Below are 6,887 nucleotides of genomic sequence, written 5' to 3' on the forward strand. Positions count from 1 at the left end.
CACATTAATAAAAGAAAAGATAAGAACTATATGATCCTGTCAATCGATGCAGAAAAGGCCTTTGACAAAATTCAGCAACCTTTCTTAATAAAAACCCTTGAGAAAGTCGGGATAGAAGGAACATACTTAAAGATCATAAAAGCCATTTATGAAAAGCCCACAGCTAACATCATCCTCAACGGGGAAAAACTGAGAGCTTTTTCCCTGAGATCAGGAACACGACAGGGATGTCCACTCTCACCGCTGTTGTTTAACATAGTGTTGGAAGTGCTAGCATCAGCAATCAGACAACAAAAGGAAATCAAAGGCATCAAAATTGGCAAAGATGAAGTTAAGCTTTCACTTTTTGCAGATGACATGATATTATACATGGAAAATCCGATAGACTCCACCAGAAGTCTGCTAGAACTGATACATGAATTTAGCAACGTTGCAGGATACAAAAATCAATGTACAGAAATCAGTTGCATTCTTATACACTAATAATGAAGCAACAGAAGGACAAATAAAGAAACTGATCCCATTCATAACTGCACCAAGAAGCATAAAATACCTAGGAATAAATCTAACCAAAGATGTAAAAGATCTGTATGCTGAAAACTATAGAAAACTTATGAAGGTAATTGAAGAAGATATAAAGAAATGGAAAAACATTCCGTGCTCATGGATTGGAAGAATAAATATTGTCAAAATGTCAACACTACCCAAAACTATCTACACATTCAATGCAATCCCAATCAAAATTGCACCAGCATTCTTCTCGAAACTAGAACAAACAACCCTAAAATTCATATGGAACCACAAAAGGCCCCGAATAGCCAAAGTAATATTGAAGAAGAAGACCAAAGCAGGAGACATCACAATCCGAGACTTTAGCCTCTACTACAAAGTTGTCATCATCAAGACAGCATGGCATTGGCACAAAAACAGACATGTAGACCAATGGAATAGAATAGAAACCCCAGAACTAGACCCACAAACGTATGGCCAACTCATCTTTGACAAAGCAGGAAAGAACATCCAATGGAAAAAAGACAGCCTCTTTAACAAATGGTGCTGGGAGAACTGGACAGCAACATGCAGAAGATTGAAACTAGACCACCTTCTCACACCATTCACAAAAATAAATTCAAAATGGATAAAGGACCTGAATGTGAGACAGGAAACCATCAAAACCCTAGAGGAGAAAACAGGAAAAGACCTCTCTGACCTCAGCCGTAGCAATTTCTTACTTGACACATCCCCAAAGGCAAGGTAATTAAAAGCAAAAATGAACTACTGGGACCTTATGAAGATCAAAAGCTTCTGCACAGCAAAGGAAACAACCAACAAAACTAAAAGGCAACCAACGGAATGGGAAAAGATATTTGCAAATGACATATCGGACAAAGGGCTAGTATCCAAAATCTATAAAGAGCTCACCAAACTCCACACCCGAGAAACAAATAACCCAGTGAAGAAATGGGCAGAAAACATGAATAGACACTTCTCTAAAGAAGACATCCGGACGGCCAACAGGCACATGAAAAGATGCTCAACGTTGCTCCTCATCAGGGAAATACAAATCAAAACCACACTCAGATATCACCTCACGCCAGTCAGAGTGGCCAAAATGAACAAATCAGGAGACTATAGATGCTGGAGAGGATGTGGAGAAACAGGAACCCTCTTGCACTGTTGGTGGGAATGCAAATTGGTGCAGCCGCTCTGGAAAACAGTGTGGAGGTTCCTCAAAACATTAAAAATAGACCTACCCTATGACCCAGCAATAGCACTGCTAGGAATTGACCCAAGGGATACAGGAGTACTGATGCATAGGGGCACTTGTACCCCAATGTTTATAGCAGCACTCTTAACAATAGCCAAATTGTGGAAAGAGCCTAAATATCCATCAACTGATGAATGGATAAAGAAATTGTGGTTTATATACATAATGGAGTACTATGTAGCAATGAGAAAGAATGAAATATGGCCCTTTGGAGCAACATGGATGGAACTGGAGAGTGTTATGCTAAGTGAAATAAGCCATACAGAGAAAGACAGATACCATATGTTTTCACTCATGTGGATCCTGAGAAACTTAACAGGAACCCATAGGGGAGGGGAAGAAAAAAAAAAAGAGGATAGAGTGGAAGAGAGCCAAAGCATAAGAGACTGTTAAAAACTGAGAACAAACTGAGGGTTGATGGGGGGTGGGAGGGAGGGGAGGGTGGGTGATGGGTATTGAGGAGGGCACCTTTCGGGATGAGCACTGGGTGTTTTATGGAAACCAATTTGACAATAAACTTCATATATTGAAAAAAATAATAATCATTGATTCTGTGCATTACTTTAATAATTTACTTTAACCCAAATATTACTCAATTGGTATTCCTACCTTTGTTAATGCACAATCAAACCCAAAGCTTAATAATCCATTATTTCATCAAACATCACTTTTTATTTTATTTTTTATTTTTTTTTTTTTCAATGTTTTATTTTATTTTTGGGACAGAGAGAGACAGAGCATGAACGGGGGAGGGGCAGAGAGAGAGGGAGACACAGAATCGGAAACAGGCTCCAGGCTCTGAGCCATCAGCCCAGAGCCCGACGTGGGGCTCGAACTCCCGGACTGCGAGATCGTGACCTGGCTGAAGTCGGACGCTCAACCGACTGCGCCACCCAGGCGCCCCAAAACATCACTTTTTAAAATACAGTATGTTGTTGAGGCATGTAAGCTACAATACGTTGCACATATATAAAAGGCACCATTTGATGGATTTTGGCATGTGTATCCAACCACAAAACCATCACAACAATCAGGATAATGAATATTCCCATCACTCCCCAAAACTTCCCCCTTTCCGATCCATCTCTTTCTCCCACTCTGACCTGCTTTCTGTCACTATAGATTCATTTTTATGATCTAAGACTTTCCATAGCTAAAAATACACATTAGATACATTTTTATTTTCATTTGGCTTCTTAAATATAACATAATCAGGGGTGCCTGGGTGGCTCAGTCGGTTGAGCAGCCGACTTTGGCTCAGGATATGATCTCACAGCTTGTGAGTTCGAGCCCCGCGTCAGGCTCTGTATGGACAGCTCGGAGCCTGGAGCCTGCTTCAGATTCTGTGTCTCCCTCTCTCTCTGCCCCAACCCACTCGCATTCTGTCTCTGTCTCTCTCAAAAATAAATAAACATTAAAAACAATCTTTTTAAATGTAACATAATGATTTTGAAGGGGTGATGTATATCAACAGATTTTTTTTTCCCTTTCTATTGCAAAGTAGTATTCACTTGGACAGATATACCAGAATTTGTTCACCCATTAACCAGCTGTTGGATATTAAGGTTGTTCCCAGGTTTGGGCTATTACAAACAAGTCAGCTATGAACATCCAAATACAGAACTTTGTGTGGACATATGTTCTTATCTCTGGTGCTCTGGGACAAATGGTGAGAAGTGCAGAGTGCATGGTAAACTTTTTTTATGAAACAGCCAAAGTGTTTTCCAAAGGAGTTGTGACATGTTATATTCCCACCAAGAGAGTACAAAAATTCTGTTTGCCTCCTTTTCCCACCAATAATAAGCACCGTGAGGATATTTAACTTTAGCTTCCTAGTGGGTGTCTACTAGTATCTCATTGTGATTGATATTTGCATTTCCTTGATGATTATCGATGCAGAACATCTTTTCATGTGCTTATTGCCTATTCATAATTTTGTTGTTGTTGTTCAGTATCAAAATGTTGCCCATTTTCTCTTGCAATTGCTTGTCTTCTTAAAATTAGACTGTAAGTATTCTTTATACATAGAGAAACACAGGCCCTTTCTTTCATAAATGTGTTGTAAATATTTCCTCTGAATCTATAACTTTTCATTTTATTTTCCTAATAGGGTCTTTGTAAGGCAAACTTTTATTAATTTTAGTGAAATCAATGGCAGAAAATAGGAAAGATGTCGTTGAAATAAATTACCCGATTTTCAGGCTTCTTGTGATTAGTTGATGAAAGATGGGTTGTAATGGCCACCCACAGAGGTAGATGGGCCTCTCCCCCAACCAAAATTTGCTTTGGATATGGTGACTGATGGTGCCACACATACACTAAACATGTATAAACAGTTTATTAATTACATAATTGAGGTCTCTGACAGGGTCAGGATAGGTGTCTCAAACAAATCCACATGTTTCGAGAGACCATGAAAAAGAGAGTGGTTTGGGTGTTTCATGTGTTTAGGGCCTGGGACCTGAGGTGGGAGTTTCTACAGGTGAGCAGGGCCTTCTGTGAGTTGAGTCTCCCACGGGGGCAAAAGGAGGGAATATCCAAGCTGTCTTATAAGCTTGCCCAAGTGTGGTGCACAAGGGGAAAAGAAAGGGGTGAGGCTTAATAAAAATGGTGTCAGAATCCTCATTACATAAGTGCTAATATTCTTTGCCATGATTGTGCGATTGACTGTTTCTCCATTTTTCCTCTAATTTTTTGTTATATTTTGAGCCTCTATTTTCAGATGCATAACCACTGATAATTTTTCTGTCTTCTTGATTATGAAATGTCCTTTTAACCTCTCTCAGTACTCTTTGAAGTCTATTTTGTCTGATCTTAAAATACTGAGTTTTCTTATGCTTGCCATTTGTCTGCATGATATACAATTTTCTGTCCATTTAATTTCAACCTGTCATTGTCTTTATATTTACAATATGTCTCTTTTGGACAGCATATACTAAAGTCCTGCTTTGTCCTTACAACCTGTTCATCCTTGTTTTGTAATCGAAGTATTGGGACCATAAAATTTAGTGTAATTAAGGAGATGTTTGAAATATGTTTACAATTTATTTGTTTTGTTTTGTTTTGTTTTTTCATCTGTTTTTGTTCCTGGGTTCTCTCCTCTTTATTTTGAATTATTTCAATTTTTAAAAAAAATATTTGTTTAATTTAAATATTGGCTTTTGTACTGTATCTCCTTCTAGTGTGTGTGTGTGTGTGTGTGTGTGTGTGTGTGTGTGTATGACAGAGAGAGATGCTTCGAGGATTAAAATATGCATGCATAGTACCTTTTATAGTCTTATACAGTCAATATTGTACAAACTCACATAAATTGTAGACACTCTGAAATCTGGGAACCCCTACCTTCCTTCACATTGACCTTTATGTTATTGTTGCCAAATAGGCCACATTTACACAAACTGAAAATCTAACCTGGAAATGTTGTAATTTTCACTTTGTGGTTTACATATACAATGGAATACTATTTGGCAATGAGAAAGAATGAAATCTGACCATTTGTACCAATGTGGATGGAACTGGAGGGTATTATGCTAAATGAAATAAGTCACTCAGAGAAAGACACCATATGTTTTCAGTCATATGTGGATCTTGAGAAACTTCACAGAAGACCATGGGGGAGGGGATGGGGGAAAAAGTTACAAACACAGAGGGAGGGAGGCAAACCATAAGAGACTCTTAAATACAGAGAACAAGCTGAGGGTGGATGAGGGGTGGGAAAAGGGGAAAATGGGTGATGGGCATAGAGGAGGGCACTTGTTGGGATGAGCACTGGGTGTCGTATGGAAGCCAATTTGACAAAAAATTATATTTTAAAAACTAAAATATAGTCATTCGTATGTTCTTTAATGAACCTAGGAGGTTAAAAATTAATATTTTGTATTTACCCACCCTCTATATCATTTTTGTTGTTCCTCTTGATTCCTGAAGATTCAAGTTTCCCTCTAGTATTATGTCACTTCAGCCTGAAGAACTTCCTTTGGCATCTCTTATGGAACACATCTAGTGGCCATTCATTTTGACTTTTCTACTAATTTAATTTTCTACTATCTCAGAATGTTTTCATTTTGCTTTTTTCCTAAAGTATATTTTTAATGGGAACAAACTATGGATTGACTATCCTTTTGTTTGCAATTTATTTATTTATTTTTTTTTGCTGTCATCTTACCTCTGATGGCAAATCCAAGATCATTGGAATTGTTTCCCCCTGTATTTAATATGCTATTTTTTTCTAGCTGTTTTAACAGTTTTCCATTGTCTTTGATTTTCAGTAGCTTGATTACATACATGTAGTCACGGTTTTCTCTGAGTTTATGATGTTGAAAATTATTTAAGCTTTTTCAATTTGTAAATTTACACCTTTCACAAAATTTAGGACATTTTCAACTGTTGTCTCTTCAAATACATTTTATGCCTCAATCTTTTTCTTCTCAGAGCTACTTCAGGGCGTCCATGAATATATTTATTCGACATTTTGATATTGCCTCACAGGTCTTTGAGTCTATGTTCGGTTAAAATTTTCTTTCTCTGCTCTTCAGATAGGATCATTTTTACCAATGTACCTTCAGTTTCCTCATTTCTCTGCCATTCTGCATTGAGTATATCCTGTGAGTTTTTTATTTCTGATATTTTATTTTTCAGTTCTAAAATTTCCATTTCACTTATTTTTATAGTTTGTACTTTTGTGTTAAACATGTCTATCTTTTCACTCATTTTAAGGGTGTTTTTCCTTTTACCTCATGAAGTATACTTATTATAGCTGCTGTGAAATTCTGTCTGATAATTCTAGATTTTGAGTCATCTTTGGGTGTTTTTATTTTTTCCTCTTTGGGATTTGGACACATTTTTCTTTCTTATTCTTTGCATGCCAGGTAATGTTGGAATGCATTCTGGACCTTGCAAATGTTATGTTGTGCAGACTCTTGAGTCTTGTTATAATCCTCAAGAGATTGTAGATATTTTTATTTTAGTCACTAATCAGTCTGATTATGTTCAGACTGTAATTTCTGTCCCTTCTCTTCTGAACTATATTAGTTCAAATCTCAATTCCATTCTCTGAGTCTTCACTATGTTAATTTGGGCCTATCCGTGCACTCACAGATCAGGTTCATTCCAAGTCATG

Source organism: Prionailurus bengalensis, chromosome C1 (assembly GCF_016509475.1).
Source record: "Prionailurus bengalensis isolate Pbe53 chromosome C1, Fcat_Pben_1.1_paternal_pri, whole genome shotgun sequence".
Lineage (NCBI taxonomy): Eukaryota > Metazoa > Chordata > Mammalia > Carnivora > Felidae > Prionailurus > Prionailurus bengalensis.